The 27,529-nt window shown below is 41.2% G+C and overlaps 1 protein-coding gene across 4 annotated transcripts in view; it reads left to right on the top strand.

The window, feature by feature from the left end:
• The window catches only part of PUDP (pseudouridine 5'-phosphatase), a 463,943-nt gene that overhangs the window by 152,249 nt on the left and 284,165 nt on the right, over positions 1 to 27,529 (top strand). For all 4 annotated transcript variants that reach the window (XR_002071974.2, XR_008418356.1, XR_008418357.1 and 1 more), the window contains exons 4-5: positions 12,243 to 13,370; positions 23,120 to 23,334. The gene's annotated coding sequence lies outside the window, so the exon portion shown is untranslated. The remainder of the gene's footprint in view (positions 1 to 12,242; positions 13,371 to 23,119; positions 23,335 to 27,529) is intronic.

The following is a 27,529-nucleotide window of genomic DNA, read 5'->3' as shown; positions in this document are numbered from 1 at the left end:
GGGATTCATCCTTCCCACCAGAGCACCACCAGGTATCGAGCTGCGGAGTTGCAGCCTTTGTGCTCCCCTTGTTTACAGTCTTAATGGAATTTAAACCCTCTCCTCTCTCCTTTCTCTCTTTTTAGTTTAGTCCCTGTGGCTGTTTCCAATTTTCCACTTTCTCTCCAGCTCCTTTTGGGGAGGGGTGCTTTTCCCGTATTCTCTCCCCACCACAGTCTCCATCCTCCATGCCCACAAAAGCGGCTCCCTACCTTCTGCGGCTTCTTGCTCCCCAAATTCACCTCTCTGCGCTGCATACCTGCTGAATTCCGTGGTTCAGGTTGTGCAGATTGTTGTGTTGATCCTCCAATCAGTCTCTTCCACTTGAGTTTTGTTCTGCCTTTAAGATGTTTCTCTTGGGGTGCCTGGGTGGCTCAGTTGGTTGAGTGGCCAACTTCAGCTCAGGTCATGATCTCGCAGTCTGTGAGTATGAGCCCCACACCGGGCTCTGTGCTGACAGCTCAGAGCCTGGAGCCTGCTTCAGATTCTGTGTCTCCCTCTCTTTCTTCCCCTTCCCTGCTTGCCCTGTGTGTCTCTCTTTCTCAAAAATAAATGAACATTTAAAAAATTGGGAGAAAAAAGAGACTGTGGATGGCTTTGAGTAGTATGGTTTAAAAAAAAAAAGAAATTTTTCTTGCCTGTCATGCAGGTTAGTATCTTGTTTGTGACTGCCTAAATCGGCTGCTTAGATAACCTGCCATTGCCCATTATTTTCACCACGTATTTCATACATTTTAAAGAATCATTTAAAATAGGAAAAAGGAGTGGCAAAAATATTCCATTTATACCATCTTCTGAGAAGAGAGGAATTTGAGACTGTGATAAACATAAACAAAGGACATCTATTTGAAAGCAAAAAGATGTTCATCACCCAGAAACATAAAGTGTCTATGTGCCCTGGATGTACCTAAATGTCACATTTATGCTAATGAGACCCATTATATTTTATTTTTACTTGGAGGCAAAAACTGAAGTTTAAGTAGCTGCCAAGTTGTTGAGCTTGAAGGTGATGCTTTGTGTTTCCAGGGACATAATTGCTGTTGCACTGTGTGTACTTGTCTACTCACCTGATGCTCAAGTTCAAAATAAAGGCCATGGAAAGAACATGAAACTTGATCTCAGGAAAATTAGCTCTCCTGCTCACTAGCTGACAAATTGTGTGTGCCTCTCTGGATCCTGGTCTCAGGTCCTCAGTCTGGAAAGTAAGGGAGCTGGAGTTAGATCCTAAGAGTACTTCCCATTTCAAAATTCCCTGGCATTATTTATCCACAGGAGGACATAAAAGAATGCCAGAAATAGGAAGCAAGATACAGTAGGCCGAGTCTGTTTGTTGCCAAGCAGGTGTCTCTGGGTTTGTGAACACAGAGAAGAGGGCAGCAAAGAAATGGTTCCATGACAGGCACCTGGGTGGCTCAGTTGGTTAAGTGTCCGACTCCAGCTCAGGTCACGTTCTCATGGTTTGTGGTTCGAGCCCCGCATTGGACTCTGTGCTGACAGCTCAGAGCCTGGAGCCTGCTTCCGATTCTGTGTCTCCCTCTCTCTCTGCCCCTCCCCCACTTACAATCTGTCTCTGTCTCTCTCAAAAATAAACATTAAAGATATTTCAAAAAAAAAAGAAATGGTTCCATGAGAATTGAAACAAAGGAAGTCCAGAGTCCTTCCAAGAACCTCGGAAAGCTGCATTCATCAGGACACATGCACTTTTTTACATTCATAAAGACTCCATTTGAAGTAGAACTTGAAAACTGAGGGGAAAAAAGCCATGTTGAGTGATGTCAACCATCTGAATATTGTCAGTCTGATATGTAAAAACAAGTGTGATCAAATTTGTGTTGCTCCTCCCACCCCAAGACCTATTATATCCTTGTATGAAATGAGAAGAATATGAAATCGTTTCTCTAATTAGGCCAATTCATCTCAACAACCAACCAACATGTGCTGTGTGAGTCAATGCTCACAGAATTAGCAGTCTCGTAGGAGAAACGGACCCAAAAGCAAAAATATTAAAAACATGTAAGGGACCCATATGTAATTGTAAGGCAATTACAATGGAGGTGATTAGCATATTGTATTTGTTTCTTATTTCACACTTTTAGAAACAAACAGAAATAACAAATTTCTCACCGGTAATCTTAGCTATAGATATCTCTGCTGTCCTGACCAAAGCAATGGAAAACAACAAAGAGAAGGACAGTGTTAAAGTTCAGTTTCATGTTTGATGAAGTGAAGAAACACGCAAGTGATGAACCACGATGTATGAAGAAAGTCTCCTAATTTAAGTAAAACTTGGACAGTGTCAAGGGGGATGCCAGAGGAGGGGAGACACCTCCAATATGTTCTTCAGGGTGGGTGGCAAACCCCAAAAGGCAAAACTTTGTTGGAAAAAAGCAAGTCAGGGAAGCTGAGGCAGGATGCAGAAAAGAAGCAGGGGGCACACGATTAGTCAAGGAATTGTGTGGTCGCCAGGTGGTTACAAGCGTGACGTGACAGAACAGAGTTTAAAGATGGTAGCAACTCTGCTCTGCTGATCATGCTGAGAAAAATGGGTGAGGTTTTCACGACTCACTCCCACAAAAATGACGGATGTTGAGATGAGGAGGCTCCCTACCAACTGTGAGTAAGGCTACATTATAATGCACAGTACTGATGGGCAAACATGCTTGGAGGCCATAAAAACAGGCATAGAGTGTCTAAGTTGTATATAACGGTACTCTGAAACACAATGGGAAAATACTATAGAAAAAAAATTAAAATATGGAAAAGGGGATTTGACAAGAAATGGCAAGGAGGGTCACATAACCAGGGAGGAATCTAAAACCTTCCATGCACCTGTTGGCGTTTTATAAGGAATTATCAGTTTCAGAGAGACAGGTAGCTTTCTTTTTAAAAAATGCGGGGGCACCAGGTGGCTCAGTTGGTGAAGCGTCCGATTTCTGTTCAGGTCATGATCTCGCAGTTTGTGAGTTTGAGCCCTGCGTCAGGCTCTGTGCAGACAGCTCAGAGCCTGGAAACTGCTTTGGATTCTATGTAACCCTCTCCCTGCCCTCCCTCCCTCCCTCCTTCTCTCTCTCTCTCTCTTTCTCTCTCTCAAAAATAAATAAACATTTAAAAATGTGTAACATGAAAATCAAAAATAAGGCGTTCATTTACATGTGGAGCAAGAACAGAGACTGGACAGGCAATTTTCCAAAAGAAAAACATGACCACACAATGGCAAATAATCCTAACGGATACAGCAAAGCTGACATTTCAACAGAGATTGTGATCATCACCAAGAACCCATCTGAGTGAACTCAGAACATGGGCCAAATATGATAGGATGGGCACAGAACCAATCCAGGAATATAAAGTCTTTGCAGAAATTTTTAAGAAAAGCGTTAAGAAGTCTTAAGCCCAGGGCACCTGGCTGGCTCAGTTGGTAGAGCATGCAAGTCTTGATCTTGGGGTCACGAGTTTCAGCCCCACATTAGGTGTAGAGTTACATTAAAAAAATAGAATTAAATAATTAAGTAAAGCATTTAAAACTATGAAAGATATCAGAAGAGCTTTTAAGTTCAACTGTATAGCTAGAAGAAGGAGAGAAGACCTCACTTAGTGTTCTATGGAATAGTCTAGCTAAAAAATATGAGGTCTTCACAGGTACTTCTCAGGGTTGACTGAAAACTATGCTCTAAATCTTTCTCCCACAGAGCCCAGGTAGTTACAGTTCTCATGAATTCTTTATGGCGCCACTGTCCTTTCTGTCTGCCAATGTTCCTCTCACTTTCTTTTACCCAAAGCCACACTATAGTGTAAACAGTCATTTCTGTTTGCCAATTTAATGATAGTCCTGGAGAGAAGGATATATATTATTTTGTTGTTTAAGAGCTTGAGAAATCATCAGTAAGAGGAAATATATAGGCTATAATAAACTTGGGAAGTAAAAAGAAATGTCTCCATCCTATGGCATCTAACTACTTCTCCTTTACTCTGGAGTACTTCACATCTATCCACCTTCTCCAGACATTTGTCTCTTTAGGCAAACTTAACACTGTCTTTAATCCTTTTATGAAGTACAGATGGAGGAGTTTAAGAAACAAATACCTGTTTTTTACTGACTTGTTCCCTCAAAAAGGCCACCAAATCCCAAGGGAGAACAATAGGTAGGAATTAGCTCTGCTCAAGGAACTGCTTGTACTCAAGTAATGGACATTTTGGGGGAACCCTCACAGCTTCTTGACAACAAGCTTAGTAGTTGCCCTCTGCAACACCAAATTTCCCTTGGATCCTTGCTTCTAAAATTATGTGATGGCTGTGGTCTTTTCACAACTCACCACAATTAACTGCAATAACAAATTAGTCTTAACTTTAAATATTTCCTCCCATAATTCGTTTTTATTTTTATTTTTCTCTGTTTTCCATAATTATTTTCCATAATTGTTTCACATCCTCTTCCTTGTCTGACATTTTGACTACTAATCTCCTCAAATCAAACAAAACCAAACAAGCAGTTATTTGCAGAAAACCCCAGAATGGGATGATTGTGGCTGGCCAAACCAGCCAAAAGATGAAGAGAGCTACCAATAATTATGGTCTTTCATAATATCAGGGTGTTCCACAGACAGAACTTTAAATTCTAACTGTTTTGTCACCTAAGCAATGATAAGAACCATTGACTAATTCTTTCATAGCAAGACAGAATATATCTTGGACTTTTATATTGCTTCCTCTGCTCTGTCCTTGAGAATAACTTGCACACAGGTAATTGTGAAACTAACATTTAGAAGAACATTAAAATCTCAAGACTGTGAGGAGATTAGAAGGGGAAACCAGTTGTGGAGAAAGGTGTTCTAACTTTCAAATTTTGCTTCTCAAATTCATGAAAGAGGTCACCAGTTGTGTGGACTGATTATCACTGGCAATGTTGAGAAGTCATTTATAAGGAACAGAGATTTCCATCCAGGAAATTGGAAGTGACCAAATGTTCTGATTTTTAAAAGACCAAGAAGAAGATGAATTGCACAAATGTGTGAGCAAGAAATGTGGGGTGTTTGACAATGTCAAATGCCATGAGGAGGTCTAGCAGGGATAGCGGAAGACACTGGATTTGATGATTAGAACTCACATGAGATCACCAACAAAGCAGTTTAACTCTGAGAGAACATGAGCTTAATGTCATCCCTAAGGATAATTTGGAAATGGACTATTTTAATTGGCTGGTTGGTGAGCACTTAAATTAGAAAGTGGAGGTCACCATGAGTCAGGGTGGGCTCATTATGAACAAATCATGCCAGACTAAAATCATTTCACTGGATTGATAAACTCGAGAAATGTGGTAGGCTTGAAGGATAGTATCTTCATTTGAGCAAAATTTTGACAAAGCTTTTTAATCATAGCTTTGAGAACTGGATGAAAATACAAATAAGATCAGGTTAAACTTTTGAAATTAAAGATTAAGGGAGGGATGTCCAACTGGAGGATTGTTTCTCTTGGTCTCTCTCTCTCTCGTTTGCTCATTGGTCCTCTCCCATGGACATTTTAGTTAATGACTTGGATGAAGAAATGGATAGTCTGCTGATCAGGGTTACAAAGTAGGGGAAGCTGGGATGATTAGCTAATGGATTGAGTGATACACTTGAGACCAAAATGAGCCAGGCTATTGCTGTGCTGGATTGATGAAATGAATCTAACAAGATGGAGACTGATATCAGCAAAATACGCAGTCAGATATGCCAGCCTCTCAAGTAACAACTTGAGGAGATAAGACTCAATAAATGTATAATAAAAATAACCAGACATTTTAATTGACTGTCAGGGCAATATGAGTCTTCGGTGTAATCCATCTAACAACAACAACAAGAAAAATTTCTCTAACTTCACACAATTACAATATAAATTATCTGTTGAACATGATGAAAGGAACCCTCACTTTAGGTGATTGCATTTGTTAGGATAATACAAAGCATGGTAACTTCTTAAAAATATTCCTTGATATTTACTTATGCACCTTTCCAATTAACAACAAAATTTGATAAACCATGTAACTTTTGGACAGGAAAAATTAATTTATTGGGTGTGTCATTAGAAACTCTACTGAGCAGATAACACCCACAGAGTTGTGCAGTTTTGTCCTAAGCACCCAATAATATGCTTCCAGAGACAGACATCTGTGGTAGTGAGGAACCAAAAAGTAGACACATGAATGAGTGGAAGAAAGATGAAAGAAAGCAAGCAAGAAAGCAAGAAAGAAAAGACACAAGGACCTAGTGGAGTTAGGGAGGGGAATGAGAATGAAAGAGGGATAGGGTAGGGAGACAGACCCTATGAACCATTGAACCATCTTTTTTTTTTTTTTTCCAATTCATATTAGTTAACATATAGTTTAGTATTGGTTTCAGGAGTAGAGCCCAGTGATTCAACACTTACATATAATACCCAGTGCTCATCCCAACAAGTGCCTTCTTATGCCCATCACCCGTTTAGTCCATGCCCATATCCAACACCCCTCCAGCAATCCTCAGTTTGTTCTCTGTATTTAAGAGTCTCTTATGGTTTGCCTCCCTCTCTGTTTTTATCTTATTTTCCCTTTGCTTCCCCTATGTTCACCTGTTGTGTTTCTTAAATTCCACATATGAGTAAAATCATGTTTGTCTTTCTCTGACTGACTTATTTCACTTAGCATAATGCACTCTAGTTCCATCCACATTTTGCAAATGTCAGGATTTCATTCTTCTTGACCTCCAAGTAATATTCCATTGTGTATATACACACATCATATCTTATTATCTATTCATTGGTCAGTGAATATTTGAGCTCTTTCCACAATTTGGCTATTGTCCATAACACTGCTATAAACATTGGGGTGCACATGCCCCTTCAAATTGTCATTTTTGTGTCTTTTGGATAAATACCTAGTAATGCAATTCCTGGGTCAAAAGATCTATTTTTGATTTTTTGAGGAATCTCCATACTGTTCTCCAGAGTGGCTTCACCAGTTTGCATTCCCACCAACAGTGCAAGAGTGTTCCCCATTTCTGCATATCCTTGCCAACATCTGTTGTTTCCCGAGTTGTTGATTTTAGCCATTCTGACAGGTGTGAAGAGATATCTCATTGTGGTTTTGATTTGTAATTCCCTGATGATGAGTGATGTTGGCATCTTTATGTGTCTGTTGGCCATCTGGATGTCTTCTTGGGAAAATTGTCTATTTGTGTCTTCTGCCTATTTCTTCACTGGATTATTTGTTTGTTAGGTGTTGAGTTTGATAAGTTCTTTATAGATTTTAAATACTAACCCTTTATCAGATATGTCATTTGCATATATCTTCTCCCCTTCCATTCTTGATGATTCACATACTTGGGTGACTTTTCTATATTCTGTATGCAGACTTCTGAGTACAGTTAATGATGCCTCACATGCTGTAGCTAGAGTACTTTATCTCAGACAGAACCTTCCTCATTGCACACTGTGCTTTCCCTTTGTGGCATTTAACACAACAGTAAGTAACCATGTGAGTATTTATCCCTTTTCCCCTCTAGACACTAAGGTAGATCCATGAGAACATACACTATGTCGTTCTCTTTCGTCACTGTATTCTTAACACACAGTATATAGGCATACATAAGCATGTGCTTAGCACTCTATAAACATTCGAATTAATTTTCGAACATTGCTCTATAATTCAGTAACTCCTACAAGATGGAAATTTTTTAAACAGAAAATATAATGAAAAGAAAAATACATTTCATGTTAACATGTGAATGTACAGGCAACAAAGGAAAAATACATTCTCTCAAGGTAATACATGGAATGTTTATGAAAATTGAATGCTTAGTTCATAAAGCAGGTAGTCAATAAATCTCATCAGGCTTGTATCATATGAGTCACATTCTCTCTCCATAATTATTAAGTTAGAAATGAAGAATAAAGAGTTAAGGAGAAAACCTCCATATTTTAGATTTTTAAAGCACATGTTTTAAAAAATTCATGGGTCAAAAAGAGATCATAATGGAACAGAAGATATAGATAAACAACAATAATACTATATACTTTGAAAAGGGGAGATACTATAGAGTAGTATCTAAAGGGAAATTTAAAATCTTAAGTGTTGATGTTAGAAGAGACAAGAAGATGGACACCAATGAGTTGAACATGTAGCATAGGGCATTAGAAAAAGAACAACAGATTAAACTTCGCCAAAGTAGAAAGAATAAAATAGTAAGACTGGAAAACCTCTGGCAAGATTGATTAGGAAGGACATAAACAGAATATGAGAAAGAAATATACTATTAGAATAAAAAAAGAAAAAGGATAGAAACTGCCAAGATCAAGAAAATAATAAAATGATAGTGTTAATTTCACACCAATTAAAAAAATGTAAATTTTCAAAATCCTAGAAAGTTATAACTGACTCAAGAAGAAACGTAAATTGTATTTATTTATTTATTTTTCAAAATTTTTTTTTCAATGTTTCACTTATTTTTGAGAAAGAGAGAGAGAGACAGAACATGAGCTGGGGAGGGCAGAGAAAGAAAGAGACACAGAATCCAAAGCAGCCTTCATGCTCTGAGTTGTCAGCACATAGCCCAACGCACAGCTCAGACTTGTGAACCACGAGATCATGACCTGAGCTGAAGTTGGATGCTCAACCAACTGAGCCACCCAGGCACCCCAATTTATTTATTTATTTATTTATTTATTTATTTATTTATTTATTTTTAAAGTGTTTTTATTTAAGCAATCTCTACACCTGACATGGGGCTCGAACTCATGACCCCAAGATCAAGAGCCATACACTCTACCAACTCAGCCAGGGGCCCCAAGAAACAGATAAATTTTTAAAACTGAGCAGCGCCTGGGTGGCTCTGTCGGTTAAGCGTGGACTTCGGCTCAGGTCATGATCTTGCCCTGTGTGCTGACAGTTCAGAGCTTAGAGCCTGCTTCATATTCTGTGTCTCCCTGTCTCTCTGCTCCTCTGCCACTCACACTCTATCTCTGTCTCTGTCTCTCTGTCTCTCTCAAAACAATAAATATTAAAAAAAAAATTTAAAAACTGAAAGACCTGTAACCACATGATTTTATACGTTGATTCTAGCAAGCTATCAACAAATAATTCCAAACCAATACAACTCTTCCAAAAACCAGAAAAATAAAAAACTTCTCTCAACTCATTTTATGAGGCTACTTAACTTTAATAACCAGGTTATCCAAGGAGAATAAATTTTATCAAATCTAAGAACAAACATCTTAAAATAATAAAATAATCTAGCAATGTATAAAGAATAATAATTGCATGGAATAATTGGGGTTATCTGAGAAATACAATGCTGAATTAATATTAGAAAGATCAATCTATTAATCACCAGATAAAAACCTGTATAATCATTTTGATAGATTAAGAAAAAACAGTTGATAAAGTCAATATTCCTGACTTTTTCTTTTTCAAAGACGTCCTTACCAATTAGGGATAGAAAGCAACTTTCCTACCCTGATAAACATCATTTAAAACAAAACCAACTTGAAATATAATTAATAGTGAAAAGGTAAATGTATTTTTGTTTAAGATCAGGAATAAGAATGCTTTTTATTACCACCTCCTTTCAGCTTTTTTATTGGAGGTACTAAAGTCCAGCTCAATAAAATAAGAAAAAAATCAAAATCTTTGAAGTTTATAAAGGAAGGAGTTGTTATCCTTCAGAGCTTATTCATTTTCTCCCTAGAAAACTTCAAACCTCAAAGAATAGTTAGATAAATTGTTCAAACCAATGAGGTTTTACCAGGGTTGCAGGATACAACATAAATATTCACCATCGCTTATTTATCAGTATAATGGCAATAATTAGAACATACATTTTTAGAAAATACCTTTCACAAAGGCACACAAATACAAGGAATTAGTAATGAATAGAATGAAACTGGTGCAAAGACTTTTATAAGGAAATTGTAAACATACATTGAAAAATAATAAGATAAAAATAAATGATGCATTAAATATAACTGATGCCAATGTTAGAGAGTGCCTTTCACCCTAAGGCCATTGGTCAGGACCAGTCAAAACTGCCTGGACCTTTAGTTAGTCTTGATCGGTCTGTAACTCCTGGTTTGCATCAGGAACCAGGAAATGCTATGATCTGTCTCTACTAGAGATATCAAAGCAGGAGACTTGATGCTCTGCTTCATATTCCAGTAAAACGATTCATAGAATATGTGCATTTGAAAACACATGTTAAAAAGGGATGCCTGTCTGGCTCAGTTGGTTAAGTGTCCAGCTCTTGGTCTGGGCTCAGGTCCTGATTTCACAGATCCTGAGATCAAGCCCCCGCATCAGGCTCTGCGCTGCCAGCCTGGAACTTGCTTAGGATTCTTTCCCTCTCTCTCTCTCTCTCTCTCTCTCTCTCTCTCTCTGCCCTTCCCCTTTCCTCATGCGCGCGCGCTCTCTCTCAAAATAAATAAATAAACTTTAAAATGCATGTGAAACAATTATATTCTGGCTTCTCCTGCAGGATCCAGCTATACAATCAATTTATTTTAATTTATTTTATTTTTTTGAGAGAGCAAGCGAGCGAGCACAAGCACGGAAGGGCAGAGGGAGAAGGAGAGAAAGAATCTTAAGCAGTCTCCACGTCCAGCTTGGAACCCGAGTGAGGCTCAGTCTCACAACCATGAGATCGCAATCATGACTTGAGTCAAAATCAAGAGTTGGACACTTAGCCAATTGAGCCACCTAGGTGCCCCAGTACACAATCAAGTTTTTAAGCAAAGAAGTATCTCATCCATGATGAATTTGGTGACATTATTTTTTATTAATGTATATTCCCCCTTGTATTCCATTCCTTAAATATGCCTTTTGCGCCTATAACATGACTCCCATTATAGTTGTATGCCTCTGTCTATTTCCAAAGTGGTAGCAGCTTACTTCATGTTTATTTTTTATCTACAGGGATTTGGGGGAACAAACTTACCCAACATCTAGAACACTACAATTGGGGAGGGAGGGAGACAAACCGTAAGAAACTCTTGAATACAAAGAATAATCTGAGGGTTGATGGGGGTTGGGGGAGAGGGGAAAATGGGTGATGGGCACTGAGGAGCGCACTTGTTGGGATGGGCACTGGGTGTTGTATGTGAGCAGTGAACCATGGGAATCTACCCCCAAAAACCAAGAGCGCACTTTACACACCGTATGTTAGTCAACTTGACTATAAATTATATTAAAAAGGAAAATAACTAAGCAAAATAAAAGAAGGTACTTCCTACTGACCCTACATTGTGTTTATGTTGAAATATTTTAATTATAGTATATTGATTTGTTCTATCAAATGCTTACTGATTTAGCTGCAAGGAGACATAATTTGGAAGATAACATGCATACAATGCACTGTCAGATAACATGACACAAATTATTATAACATTATATTTTATACATTATTACATTATTTAACACTAAATATTCGATGATAGAATATTAATCTAGAAGCAAATCACAGCCATGATTCTGGAGGTTTTATGTCTTATCTAATGATTGCTTATCTTCTGCTTGTTCCATCATATGTGACCATGAACGTGTGTGTTTTGAGCTTCTCCAGATCTTTAACAAGCAGTCCTATTTAGCATTGTTCTGAGGTCTAAGCCTGGACATCTAAAGTTCAGAGTTCATGAGGTTGGTGAATGGACTTGGTAATGCAAAGTGCACACAGTTCTCTCAAGAGACAGGAAACCAAGATTGTGAAATACAGTTCACATTTTCTTCTGTATCAAAATTCTTACCTTATGCTCCTGGTGACTTCTTAGTACTGTCATGACTGATCATCACAATCCATAAAAATATTCTTTGGCTAATATGGTCCAGAATTGATTCTGGAAAGGTTTTTTTTTTTTTCTTCTTCTTTTGGTTTGTTATATCTTCTTTGGTTGTTGTTATTGTTGTTGTTTTAATCTAAGAGAATCATGTCATGTGATTTAATGTAAGAGAATTATTGTCATTCATAATCTGTCTTTGTTTAAACATCCTTACGAACATTCGGACCTACATTGAGTCAATTAATGCTGTTTTCTCATCTGTTAATGGTGATTTAAATCTGGACTATGATAAAAATTTATTAAAAATAAGTTAAGACTAAAATTAAACTAGTGGCTATTTTATTTATTCCAAAATGTTAATGACACAGGGAAAAACAAATCCATGTTTCCGTTGTTGATTCATGTTCTTCTGTCTTTTCTTTCAGAAAGAACTTTGCATGGTGTTGCCCCTGAAGATGGAATTCAGCATCAGAACCAGCTTGGTCTCCCTCAAAGAAACCATTGACGTGCAAAAGACCTCTAGGATGTAGCATTTCATCATATACTAGGGCTGCAGTGCACTCTGCAGAATTGGGACTTGAAAAATGAAGAAGGTAGATGGAGGTTATAGTCAATTTCTGTCGCACTAAAAGTTTCCTGATCCCACGGCCGTGGGGTTTGTTGGAATGTGGCATGTCCTTGAAGCACTGGTCACCAGGCTTGTGGGGCTGGAACACATGGAGAACTCATTTTGCTACGACAGGAGGTTGCCAGGCCCTGGAACCCAAACAGGCGTCCAGAAGTACTTTGACATCTTTCTCCCACATCCATGGTCACCATATTGCAAAATGGTGGTCCCACATTCATATTCTCCTCCTGGATCCCATGATGTTTTCATCATGCTGACGTTCTTTGCCATGCTGCAGCTTTTCATGGCCTGGGACGATGAGGGCCTCAGCATTGTAGCATCAGTTAGTAGAGACTCTTTCTCCCTGCCTTTGGTTTATCAAATGACTGACTCAGGATCAGCGGCACATGGACCCCCAAGCAAAGGTCTCAGGTGGCAATCCCTGGAATGTTCTTGTTTCGATGGTCCTGAGAGTTTGCAATTAGGTTTATATACCTTGCCTTAATGACTGAAGTGTCCAAAATCATAAATTCAAACCATAATGGAAGAAAATAATAATTTATCTCATGACTGCAGTAAACATCGTCCGATGTCTCAGATTTATCCCACTGATTATTCTTTAAACCAGAAAAGATATGTATCAACATAGAAATGGTCTTTTTTATGGGGAGCCAATTCCATGACTGTATGTACCATTGATTCTTGGTCACTGATGCCACTTTCCTATTCGTGGGACAAGGATGTTTTCCACAAAGCTCTCCCCTATAAGCTAATGGCAGCCGATGCCTGAGCATCTGCATCTGGAAGTCTTGATATGAAAGTTTCTACCCCTCTTAGATGAGAGGTGGCCTGTGGTCCCCACAATGGGATCCAATTCTTTCTGCCCATTCATGGAGTGACTTGGAGAACAGAAAGCTGGTTTGCTGAAGGACCACTCAGTAGAGAGGTAAGGAACTCATTTGGTTAAATGTAAGCTTAACTATGTCAAATATAGAAAAGCATGTGGGAAGATTTCTTTTACAGAGCACATTTCTGTTGCCTAGGATATGAATCCTTAAAGTCTTTCTAAGTAGTGATTGGAATTTACAAACAGAATCTTCCCTATGTTGCATGGTTCCATCTTTGAAATGCCTTTTGACTCAGTAATTATTTTGTTTGTATTCCATGCTCAGACAATCCGAGGGGATGCTTTTCACCTTGATATTTTGGCTCCTAGAATGGTAGGTAGGTACATGAGAAGCTTTCATTTTCATCCCAGGGATGTAATGTAGGGTGGAAATCTCTAAATAAGCAGTGGTAGGATGTCCCTTTGTTGCCACATTCTTCTTTTAATGAAACCCAGATTCAGAATTCTATGAGGAAGTAGCTGAGAGAATGATGTTTAACCTTCTTTCAAAAGGACTATTCTCAAGTCTCCTTGAGGGTATTTATGCCCAGGATTATACCAGGAGCTGCTGTGCACAGCTTCAGAGGCTTCAATTGTAGCCTACATAAATGGATTCACCAAGCCATGCCATTAACTTGGACCACCATCGTGTCAGTGATGTGACCTTGACCCTTGTAGGGGACGAATCTAGAAGTTTCTCTGACATGTATTGACCCCGTTCATCCTAAAAGTTTTCTCTCTTTTCCTCTAGTCTAACTTTATGGCTAAAAAGTTTGGCTTGTTAACTTAGCGTCTAAATTAGATCTTTAAAAATCTGAGATTGGAGCCACATGGCGAGTGCTGGTTATTTCCTTCTTGGAAAAGACGAATAATTGTTCTCATGGGCAAATTCATTTTATTTGTATTTATTTATTTTTTTAATAGGAAGTCGTTTTTTATTTTTATTTTTTAGCATTTATTTTTGAGAGAGAGAGACACAGAGATACAGCGCGAGTAAGGGAGGGGCGGAGAGAGAGGGCGACACAGAATCTGAAGCAGGCTCCAGACTCTGAGCTGTCAGCACAGACAGCTGACATGGGGCTCGAACCCACGAACTGTGAGATCATGACCTGAGCCCGCATCAGACACTGAACCAACTGAGCCACCCAGGCACCCCGGGCAATTTCATTTTAGAAGACGCATGCAAAGAGGCCCAACACATGTGGCCAAATGGAAGTCCAGTCTATTCGGCATGCCACCATATCCCACCCCAGATGTATCATTTCTTCTCTGAAGTTTGCTGGAGGCCAGTGTCTGTCCATCTTTTGGCCCACTTCCCACCAATAGGGGTCCTCAAAATTATTTTTTCTGCCAAAAGGGAATATGTATTTCCAGAGGTCTTTTGCACCTACCTTCATGCATTTTACACTATTTCACAACACAGCGTAATTATTGTATAAACTTTTAGTTTTAAATGGCATCATACCTTGCAATACCTCATTTCAGAAAATGGCGGCTCCATTGCTATGTTAAGTCACAAATCTATTAATAAGAGCTACAGGTATTTAGAAGAGAACTTTAAAACGACATATATTTTTTTCATTCAGATTTGCTTAAACAGAGGAGAGTACTCTGTGTTTAGAGGCATGATTACCCTTCAATGTTATCAGACACAATAGATTGTGTCCCACAGTTGCACTAGGATTTAGAGGCTAATGAGCTTTTGCAAAGAGATCTATTCTAAAGAGCAGGTGAAGCCGGACTTCACTGCTAGGATGGACCTCCCACGGGGATGTTTCTTCATACCCTCCTTGGTGGCGGTGACCAAGAGAGTGTCAGCCGTGATGCAGCTGCTGAGAGACAATGACACGTGTGGGCTTGGCGGATATGGATCACCAGGCTGTCCTGCTGTCTGCAGACAATGAGATGCAATGCACACATCCATTTCAAGACCAGATGTCTTTGGGGGAAATTTGTGTGAGCTGCATGGTTTATAATCCTACATCTCACCCTTTGCGTGCTGTTCCGGCCATTCATACCGGCTCTGCTCACCTGGACTCCAAGGCCTTCTCGTCACAGATGCTTTAGGAACACAGCTGTCTATTGGAGCCCCACAGTGGGTTTAAGAAAGACAGTCAGTATATTTGGGGGAGTTGCTCATCTCAGTAAATCCTGGCCATGAGTCAACGACGTTGGCCAACACTGTGATATGTGAGCAGAATTTTGGTGATGACGAAGGGTAGTCTATTGGACATACAAGGCCTAAAAGAGACGGAATCTGATCACCACTTACCCTCCACACCTTAGACACAGCCCCATATTAAGCCAGCCAGCCCCAGACTTAAGGGTTGACAGATAAATCAATCTTCTTTCCACAGAGGATGGGTTGGAAGCACCATTGATCTCAAGATCATAGACTCCAAGCTATGGTCAGGAGATTCACACCTGCCTGCCTCTGAATGTTAAAACCACGTTTGAAGCTCCACATTGGAGCTCTGTTGTGGAGGAGTGAGAGAAGTCAGCTCCTCATACGTGTGGGGATCTTCATGGTGAGGTTTCTCCTTCACGCTCTGCTCCTGTATGGTCACATGGGACATCCAGGTGAAACTCATGCTTCCAACATCAGTGAAGCCTCTCTCTTATTTTGTCTCCTACAGAAGCCAAATTTCAGACTGGATTATTGAATCAATGCCCATATCCTGGGTTTTGGTGAAAAACTGCAGTCTTGGCTTTCTGTGGGGTCAGTCTTGGTTGGCCTCCAGTGATCCATTTAGCAATACGTAACTAACATACTGTTGAACCTACTAGATGGCTAACGCAGGGACAATTTGTTTTTCCTCTCTATTTCTTGGTTTCTTCATCCTTTTTTTTTTCTAAAAGTTTATTTATTTATTTTGAGGGAGGGGAGGGGCAGAGAGAGAGGGAGAGAATCCCGCATAGAACCCAGTGTGGGGCTTCAACTCATGAACCATGAGATCATGAGCTGAGCCAAAACCAAGAGTCAGACCAGCTGAGCCACCCAGGCTCTCCCAGTTTCCTCATCTTTCAAACCGAGATAATAATGGCTACCTCAGGGACTGTGGATGGTCCCTTCCAGAAAGTCTGGAATCCCCCAAATATGTAAAGTGAGATTTTCCCAGGGAACTCAGAAGAAGGACCCTCTGCCTAAGAGTTTGCATGCCACTTGTCTTGAAACTAGAGCTTTTCCTTGGTTCCAGGGTAAAGCAACCTAGACCTCAAAGGACCCCACCCAGAATGCAGAGTTTATTCATCCACGGATGTCCGGTGAGAACACATGCAAAATTACAATGATCTCCGGCCATGATAACATCTTCACAAACACCTGGAGATCCTCCTGATACTCCCCGGTACAGGGAAATAGCTATTCTCTGTAAGTGTGAGAGTTCTGGGAAGCACAGTTCTCGTAACCTGTCATTGAACTTGGATAGTTCTTACCCCTTACTGTACATCAGCATGACACGGACAGATTTTCTCAACATTCTTATCTTGAGGCTGTACCCCTGGTTAGTAACAACAGTGTTTCTGGGGTGGGACCGCGGCAGCAGTATTTGTAAAGATTCCTGGGTGATTCTGCTGTGCAGTGCAGGCTGAGACCATGGGCTAGGGCTGTCCACGTCCCTTCCTTCCTGGGAGATGAGCCCATCTGGTCATCACAACTGCATCTCTCAAAGCCTGGGTCCCTAGCGCCCAGGCTCCTGACCCAGCCTCTAACTGCTCTTCTCCTTCTGGGACATGTGTACCACAGTGAACAAACACCTCCACTTTCTCAACCCTTCTTCTATTCTTGGTTTTTCCCTGGGGCCACCACTGCCCTACAGTGCTCCCCCGGGGACAGCCATTGATGTGTACCTTGAGCCCTTTAGGGGAGTAGCACTCATCAAATTCTTGGTCTTCTCACTTCAAGATCTGTTGTTCATTCCTCTCCAGCCACCTCCACAGCCACGCCTTGCGTCTCGTCTTTATGCCATACTAACACCTGCCTGAAATCCCCACTGCACTGAGTCCTCTCTCCGACTTACACTTTCTGTACAATTCCCTTTGGATGAACCCTTCTCTTGGGAAAGCTTTCCTCTTTGTCTTTCTTGGCCTCACATGTCCCCCGTCTTGTTTATCTTCTTCATCCTCTGGCTGATCTTCAGCTGTGTCCTTCATGGCTCCTCCCCTTGTGTCTCCCCATTAAAGGTTGTTCTCATTTTCAACCCTTATTTTGGGCAGCTCCATCCAATCCATCCTTCAAAGACAGCATTAAGTGGTCCTCATGCTATACATGCTCATAGCACCTGATGCCGTGGTGAGACCCATCACAGAGCATTCACATTGTGTATTTACTTCTGGTTCTTCCCACCTAAATTGGGTTCTCTAGAGAAACAGAACCAATAGGATATCCCTAGAGATAGATAGAGAGATAGAGAGATAGAGATAGAGAGAGAGAGAGAGAGAGGTAGAGATAGAGATAGAGATAGACTTAGAGATAGAGATAGAGATAGACTTAGAGATAGATACAGATCTAGACATATCTATCTTAGACATAGATATAGACACAGATATAGATATATACATACATAGGTATATATACCTATCCATCTATAGATCTATTTATTTATAGAAAGAGAGATCTCTGTAAATAGACAGATACATAGGTATATCCAATAGATCTTTATCTATACAATAGATAATTATAATTCTATTAGGTATATCTATCATCTATCTAGACACATCTGTCTCTGTCTCTGTAAATAGCTGTATTGTTATCTCTGTCTCTCTTTCTCTCACTATTGAATTATTTTAAGGAATTGGCTCAAGTGATTGTACAGGCTGGCAAGCCCCCAAATCTGCAGGGCCGACCAGAAAGCTGGAAATTCAGCAGGGATTCTATGTTGCAGTCTTGAAAAGGAATTGCTTCTTCTTTGGGAAACTTCAGTCTTTGCTCCTGAGTCCTTCAAATGATTAAATAAGACCCATCCCCAACCCCCAACCACTCCCCATCCATCCACATTATGGAGGGTAATCTGTTTTACTCAGTCTACCAACTTAAATGTACTCACATCTAAAACATATGTTCGCAACAACATGAAGACGAGTGTTTAGCCAAACAACTGGGCATCATAGCCTAGTCCAACATAAATTTCCTCACACCACCTATCTCAAATATGGAATGGATGTGGTACCTGGCCCTGTGTAAGTAATTCTTTTGTGTATAACTCCTTTATAACATTAAAAATAGCAGTGATCAGTATAGGTATTGAGTTTATACTCTGTACATAGGCTATCTATGGACATCTGCTAAAAAATGGTTTCTTAGCTTTTGCTCACAATATTCTGTTTAATCTTCACCCCTAACTTGGACGTAAGTAGTTCAGTTCTGTATGATATGGCTGGACTCAAAAAGCTTGATTTGTAAACCAAATGGATGTAATCAATGAGATACAAGACTAGGGTTTAAATCTAGGTCTCCTGGCTTCTAATCTTATCTTCCAAATTCTAACACCTTCCTCTCTTCCCGTATTTATATTGGTATTAGGTTATGATCGTGTGCTCAGATGTAAGAGAAATGTATCTTTTCTGTGTCTCTTGAACCATTTCTCTAAATGAGTATTTATGAACAATCTTTCTCCTCTCAAGCATGTAAAAAAAAATTCCAAGGGTTGCATTAAGCCTGTTATAACCCAGAGCCTCTCTCTTGACCCCAGCTGCCTCTTGTTTTAAAACAATACTTGGAAGAAAATAAATTGTTAGCTCTCGTGGCAGAGCCTTTATGCCAGGCTTTAGGGGATCATTACCATAATATTATGCGTCAGGAAGCAATTTTCCAAATGACACTTCAGTGACCCCAAAGAGCCTTAAATCAAAAAGAGAGCCTTGGATTCTATTTAGTGCAAAAACGGTCATTGACTTCTGTTTTTTAAAATAATCAAGCAGATATCACACAGAGGACAAAGTTATTGAGCTTTCCATTCTTTGGACCGTTGTCTGGGTCCAAGTAGATATGATCATTTTGTTGGTCGAGGTGCTAAATTTGGGTTGTATTAGGAAGGGATGGGGGGAAAGACTTAGAAATGTGTCATCCTCTGGCATGGTAGTCGAGAATTCTTAACTGGAATATTCATAAAACTGGAAGATAAATGTCTAGGGAGAATGGACCATGTCTTTTTCAATGTTTTATGCCCGTCTGCTTGATCTGTGCCTCGTTCCAAACAGCAAGGAGCCCAAGACCCAGTTCTCAAACTGAGTTATCAAACTTCCCCAAAGTAGAGACTGAGGTCTTTCAGTAACAATTTGGTTTTCCTCTTTATTCAATAGCTTAGTTCTCCCAAATGCACATAAAATGGGCTTTTCTCATGCCGTTTCCAATACACTTTCCAGAAAATAAGATGTACGTGAATGCCATGTCAATTGAAAGAGCTTTTGACTAGGAGTATTATGGTCACTAGAGAATAATCACTTGCTATGTATATTATGCAAAAGACTTTGTCTAAAGCACTCTTGTTTGTAAATAAAGCCCTTCAATGCCTATAATATAGGTGTAGGTCCACCATTCACTTCCTAGAATACAGTTCTTGATAAAGTACCAGAATAGGCATGCTAACGTGAGCCACTTGTTTATTTAACGTGAGCCTGGTTGGAACAATTGTGTTTGTTTGTAGGAAAATGGGACAGATGATGAACCTTGGCAAAGAGTCCCCAAACATTCAGTTCCTCCTTCACGTAGAGTCAAGTTTTCCGGAGACTGAAGTGATGGCGGTCAAACCTGCTTCTTTCCTTGGAACAGCCCACAAAACAAAGGACAGAAAGGGATTGAAACCATCAACCCAAATGACTACCCTGGAGGAACACTGGTGTGCACATTACGTAGGACTTACGGCCGTCATCCTTGTCGCTCTGGGGTGGAGAAACCTAGCTAGAAATGCACTGATAAACAGCCAGCACTTCAAGAAAAAATTCCAAATAGAAACTCAGTAAAACAGAAGGGCTCTGGGCACAGATCAGCTGGAGAAAGAGAAGAAGGTGTCAAGAGCAGAACCCAGCCAGTCCAGATGGGACATGGCTCCCTGTATACCTTGCCCAAGCATTGCTCAGCGGGCATGCGAGACTTCAAGGTGTCTCCTTTGTAACCCACTGTGTTACAGAAAGTCATAGTTCTCTTTATAGACCGTCGGCTGCATCGTCACCAAAAAAAGTCCTTTTACCTTCTTCCAAAAGTAGCAAGTCCAACAGCTTCTCCAAGGAGTGTTGTGTTCTGAGGATCTGATTCCTGGTGGCAAATTCAACTCGTTACAAGAAAACAGAGGATGAAAGGAGCTCCACAGATGAAGCAAAGAGATGTCTTGAAAAATCGACTCCATCAGCGTTGAGGAGAGTAGGCCAACATAGAAACTAAGGATGGTGTTTGCAGGAACCACTTGTCAGTTAGGTCCTGAGAACCCCATGTGTGTTTGGGTGTCAAAACACAAAACAGATAAAAACAAAGAAACAGAAACCAAACGCAGACTTAGTCAGGAGAGAGTTTTATTCCAAACGATTATTGGAAGTGTGGGGAAAGCCACTAGGGACATAGGGTCCATGGAGCTTGAGAGAATGCTCTGTCTACAAGGTCAGCAAGGACAGTTAGGCAAAAGGGGATTTAAAAAGATTTTTAATGTTTATTTTTGAGAGAGAGAGAGAGACAGAAACAGAGAGAGACAGAGCTTGGGGAAGGGCCAGAGAGAGAGGGAGACACAGAATCCGAAGCAGGCTCCAGGCTCCGAGCTGTCAGCACAGAGCCCGATGCGGGGCTGGAACCCACGAACCGTGAAATCATGACCTGAGCCGAAGTCAGACACTCAACCGACTGAGCCACCCAGGTGCCCCAAAAGGGGATTTTCTCTTGTAGAGAAGAGTAGTCATGACTGTCATAACCCACAACTCTAGAAGGATCTGGGCATGGGAAATGTAATGAAAGGTGGCACAATCCAATGGTAGACCAGAACTTGGTTTCCCCCTGAGCCAGCCTGTCCTGAGGAGAAGCTGTTCTGTCTCAGGCTGAGCGTACCAAATAAAAACAATCTCAGTAGAAAATTCAGGGCCTTGGGAGAAGGAGAGAAGCTGAACTAAAGTTTGCTTAACAAAGATTTTTGTTGCAGTGGATGAGTGGGAACAAGCCATTCAGTGAACCATTGAGGAGGCAAAGAATGGGAATCTGAAGAGTGTGTGTCTGGCTCGTCTAGGTGAACAAGTAGGCGTCTGTGAACTTATCTAACTCACGCGAGGGAGGGTGGTTCTTCCCAGTCAGCGGCTTTCCAGAACAGAGAGGGTGGGGCAATTTCTTAACCTTCCCCATTTTCCAGGATCACGGGGTTCAGGTAGATTTCAACATTGTCCTGGGTGTAACCCTGTGGAAGGGTCTTGGGGGAAACATTAGTTTCAACGCTCAGCCTCCTGGCCACTCAGGCTCCATGGACTCAACATATAAAGAAGGAAGATGACTGTGAACGGAAGGAATGTTTCGTGGAATCCCGTTTCATGGGATGGCGTTGGTGCCATGGGTATGGTCGCTACAGCTTTTCTTGGTCATGTGGCTCTGGGAATCATGACGCACTCTGGAGTCTCCAGGAAGGAGCCCTGGAGGCTTCTTCCTTGGCCCATTGGAACAAGCTCACTGCACACCCCTTAGAAAGGATTTCTTTTCTTAATAGCAGCTTCCTTGAGATGGAACTCACATGCCATTCAGTTCACCGACCTAAATTCCACAACGTTTTCAACAGATTCAGGCTTGTGCATTACCACAATTTTAGAACATTTCCTTTCTGAAAGTAAACCCCATAACCATCAGCAGCCACTCCCCATTCCACCCTCTGCCAGCACGTGGCAGTCACCAGTCTGCTTTCTTTCGATAGGTTTGGCTTCTCTGGACATCTGACGTAAATGGACTCTACAACATGACCTTTTGTGTCTGGCTTCTTTCACTGCGTGTGATGTCTTTGAGGTTCAGCCACATGTAGCATGTGTCAGAATTTCATTGTTTTTTTATGGCCAGATAATGTTCTGCTATGTGAATAGAACACATTTTGATGATCCGTTCATCACGTGGTGGACATTTGGGATTTTTCCATGTTTTGGCTATTATGAACAGTGCTGCTGTGAACATTCATGTATGAGTTCTTATGCAGACAAACGTTTTCTTCTTGGACAAATGCCTTCATTTCTACAAGACTCTCATGACCACCAGGGGCCACCCACTATTAGAGGATGGATCCCAGTAGGTACCTCCTTACAAGTACCTATAGAATCCAGGATTCTGGGCAGAACCAAATATGCAGCAGCTACCCCCTACCCTTACACTCTTGCCATGGCTCATTCTGTCTGCATGTCCCATTGCTTAGATTTGCACTGAAAGTATTAGCCCTTTGGGTCAATCATGCTCTCAAGAGATGAAAAGCCCATTTCCTCCTGGAGGAAAACATGGGCAGTTAGAGTGCTGGCCCAAACAGCGATGGCTATGTCCCCTCTCAAAAAGATATTTGCAGTGAGCAAGCAGTCCAGTTGATTCAATGATACTTTGATTAAGTCATGGCATTCAAGCAGTGATGGATAGAGAGAAGGTACAGCATTTGGGTCAGAAGAACTTGGTTCAGTCCTATTCAGGCTCCTTCTTAGCTGTGGAAGAGACTGCCCACCCCTTCTTCCGTATGCCCAGCTCTGCCCATTTCCAGTCTCCTAATGGGTAGATGTCCCCAGGTGACCAGGTCCCCCCAGAAGTGAGCAGAAGTGAATGTACCAGGTGTGACTGTGGATGTCTGTCACAGGATCCACCCCTCTGCACTTCCTTACAGCTGACTGTAAAGCTGATGCCCAGAGGGACCCTGCAAGATGTGGGCTGAAGACAACAGAAGCATGACAGCTTGGATCCCCGAATGACTGTGTGGACCAGAGACTTCCACTGCCCCATGGCACAAGCCCTACACTGTGCATGAGAGTGACCACGTCTGAGCCACCACGTTGGGTCCATTTGTAGCTGCAGCTTACCTACTCTAAAGCACCACCTCTGGTAAGTGATATTTCTCCCCGGAATCTCATCTGTCAGGGATGATAGCTGTGCCAATACCTTCTGTTCTTTGGGGAGTAAATTAAGCAATGCATGTCACCAGCTCTATAGCTGTACGTTGTAGTCAAAACATCTATTGTTGGAATTAACATTGACTAGAAATCATTGCTTATCAGTCATAGCTGAAGCTGTAGATTTACTCACACAGAGTGGGGCTAGAGATGTAGCTTTTAGAAAATGTGGAAGGAGACCCACAATCATCATCTAAAGGCTAATTTCCAGAACTCTTACTATGGGCTTTGTAAGGAACAGAAAAAACTTAAACATAAAACCAAAACAATCCTTTGCAACAGACCTGGGACAATTGAAAGAAACGCTCCCACCAGGGGCATTTCATGGCATAGGTTTTCATCTTTGAGAGACTGTGATTATTTAGACATTTGGTCAGAGACACGTTTAACAAAATACGAGCTTTCCAAAGTGACTATGTTATGTCGAAGAGGAGTTCGGGTGGCAGAAATAATAGAATCTAATCTAAACACAGGACCTTCTGGAATTGTATAGCAAAGATTTGATGAAAACTAGACAGAATCATGTGACGTTAATACCTGCAGCTGTTTGTGCCTGGAATTTATTGTGTGTGAATGCTCTGTCATACATAGGAGTATAGCATTGGCATCAAACACGTTTTATGGAATTAGTGAGAACATTCTGTTATTTTGTTTGACAAGAACACGTTTGTTCTTTTATATGACTTTTAAAAATATTTTGGGGGGAGTGCATGCAAGTGAGGCAGGGGCAGAGAGAGGGGGAGGGAGAATCTCAAGTTGGATCTGGGCTGCCAACACAGAGCCCGACGTGGGGCTCGAACTCATGAATCGTGAGATCATGAACCATGAGATCATGACCTGAGCCGAAACCGATGGTCGGGCGCTTAACCGACTGAGCCACCCAGGCACCCCCTTATTTGACTTTTTAGAAAGAGATCTCGCAGAGGCATACCCTACCAAATTAAAACAGTGGTCCAGCAATGTAGACTGACATCTCTACCAGTGGTTAAAATGCCACCTCACACCACAGAGAATGGATTTTTTGAGCTCGACAGCAGGCCTTTTATGAGTTCTCAATACATGCAAAATTATAATAATTGTTTCTACTTGCTCCCTCTTTCAGAGTCATTAATTGATTTTCCTTATTGTATTCAAATTACAGACTATATTTAAAAATGTTTTATTAATTGCCAGCATACTCCAGGCTCCTTGGCAGTGTGTTTCCACTCTGCAGAAGCTGTTGCTTGTTTTTGTATTATTTATGAAGGATATGTTTATTCTTCCTTAGCATAAAGAGTACTTCTTCCAAGTGCCGGATCGCTCTCAGGAATAATGATGTTGTGTTGATACAGAGAAGGGGAACGAGCCTTCGGCTCCCGGGTCTGTCCTTGGGTCTCTCACTTCCTAATTGGGTCGCCTTGGAAACTCAACTTAAACTCTCTGTGTGTCACTTTTCTTGTTTATAAAAAGAGAATGGTAATCACAGTGTCCCCTTCATCGGGTTGCAGTCGGGACCAAGGAGATTAACAGAACCATTCTTGGCTCCATTGTAAACGTTCAATAATTGTGTTATTTCTATTGTTAAGCTTTGGTGCTCAGGTGGTTGCTTTATTCATGACATGATTCTGTAGCACCTCCCTTGTGGTGGAGATGGTGCTGGTTTCTTGCAAACGTAGAGATAGTTACAAGGAAGCTTGGGTGAGCTTCACGCTTGGCGGGGAGGAGGCACCACGACCTCCATTCAGTGTTGTTGTGTTTACAGTTGAAGTCACTTCAGAAAATGCTGGTGTAAAGTATGGACTTCTCAGTTAAGACTGAGAAAGGTATGCCTTCACAGAGGGGTTGCTTTCATTTCTTTGGACTTTTTCTTTTCTAATTGTGCCGTCTCCCTCCCGTGAAAGTTTAATGCCATAGTTACACAGTGCCTCTGGTTTTGTACTACGTGCCTATTTGTGCTTTATACATAAAAACACTACGACTTTTTTTACCCCTAAGATTCAATCTTGATGCTTTAGGGGTTCTTTCGTCTCCATTGATGGTACATGCCGTACCAAGAAATAGCACCATGGAATGAGCGGAGAGGAAATTTTGATAGACAAATAGGAGTGTATTCCCATATCACACTAGCTGAAGCCTCTTATATATTCTTGAATGACACAATCCACACATGTCTCTATAGCAACATCTGCATATAGTTATTTTTACATATACATGTGCCTTGTATGTGCTGACGCTGTTTAGGTATGTATTTACATTATTATACTTGCACACATACCTAATTCTAGTTAGCAAGTAGGGTTTGCATTATTCTTTTTTAATTTTTTAAAAGTTTATTTTTTTATTTTGAGAGAGAGAGAGAGAGCAAGTGTGGGGGAGGGGGAGAGGGGAGAGAGAGAATCCAAGCAGGCTCCACGCTGTCAGTATGAAGCCTGATGTGGGGCCCAATCCCGTGACCCTGGGATCCTGATCTGAGCCGAAATCCAGAGTCGGATGCTCAACCACCCAGGTGCCTGAGTTTACATTATTCTTAACATATCCTTTTTAGTGATTTTTTAGATAATTCAGAGGAACAAAAAGAGCGTATAGTCCTCCAAATACTATTGTATATCAATGGTTAGTAAGTGGACAAATCTTGTAGTTCATAGTGAACAAAACTGGATAGGCAACATGTGAAAAAAAAGCCTCATTAAAATCTGTTTTCCCATCCTAGTTATAGAGGCAAGCGTTTTTGTAGAAACTTTGGATATAGTAGAAAAGTATACATGAGAAACAAAAAAACAAACAAAATCAACCGTGAACCTAGCACTCTGGAAACATCATTGTCAATGTCTGAGTATCTGTGTATACACACACGTTCTGGTTATGATAAGAAACACATGCAGAGCTAAGTGTTAGAAAAGGGGGCAAGGTCCTCAAGATGGTAAGACACACTGACTGTGTAATCTAGAATCTAGTCGTGTTCAAAAAGAGATCTGGCCTTTGCCCCTTACCTTCTGGAGGTGACCTCTAAGCCCTTGGAACGTCCTGTGTGAGAGGTGTCTTTGCCTGGGGCCTTGGGGTCACTGGATTGTGTAACATTGTGATTTAGGGTGGGGCTTCTGGCCATGCCAGAAAACCTCACAAAGTGACAGAGGGTGGACGCTTTGGGTCATGCGATATCAGCTTGTCTTCCTGAGTGTGTTGGGACTGAGATCGGCCGCATGGTCAGTCCTTCTTACATGATGGAGCCCCCATAAGAACTCTGGACACCCAAGTCTCAAGGGGGTGTTCCTTGGCAGTATTCTGTGTATATTGTCACCCATCAGTGCTGGATTGTAACACTGTCCATGTCTCCACAGGGACAGAGTACCTAGAAGCTCTGCATTTGTAATTTTCTCACATGCATCTCCACATGCCTTTTCCCTTTGCCAATTTCCGTGTGTACCCTTTAGCTGTAGTAAACCATAACTGTGAGCAAAACAGCTTTCTCTGATATCTGGGAATCCTTCTATGGAATTACTGAACCAGACAATGGTCTAGGGAAGCTCCCCAGAGCTTGCAAAATTGCATCAGAAGTGATGACAGTCTTGAGGACTGCTCTCTGTACTTTGGTGGTTGGGTAACTTTGGCATGGGCATGTAGCTAAATACAAGGGGAGACCACAGGAGTGGGTTAATGCAAAGAGGTGGGATGTAGTGAGACGGACATAATGTACAGCTCCAGCTAAGAGGCCAAAGACCTTCCCTGGGGGTTTCCTAGCGCAGGCACTGTTAATCAGGGCTGGAACTTTTATACTCTCCATGGCATGGTGCAAGGACGGGCTAACCCTGTTTAACAAGCTGGGTGCAAGGGAATGAAGACCATCTCTAGTGCTAGAGAATGCTAGAAGCAGCACACTCAACATGAGGGGGAAGGCGTTGTGGGCATGATGGTCATGAGGAGGAGCTTCCAGGAGGAGAAGAGCTTCAGCTGGGCTTGGACGATGAGTGATTTTGGGAAGGTCACTTGGAGAAAGGGGGCAGCAGGAGTGAATGCTGAAGGCAGTGATATTTAGGGAATGCTTATGGTGCAGGGCGCAGACCTCTCTTTTCGGGAGGGTGAATGGGAGTGGGCCCATGCAGTAGAGCGACAGTCATATTTGAGAAATTTGTGGGTGATCTTGAACCTCT

This window comes from Panthera pardus, unplaced genomic scaffold, assembly GCF_024362965.1.
Source record: "Panthera pardus isolate Hobbes unplaced genomic scaffold, ASM2436296v1 HiC_scaffold_27, whole genome shotgun sequence".
Lineage (NCBI taxonomy): Eukaryota > Metazoa > Chordata > Mammalia > Carnivora > Felidae > Panthera > Panthera pardus.
The sequence above is the reverse complement of the archived record's forward strand: the minus strand, read 5'-3'. Positions and strand labels throughout refer to the sequence as shown.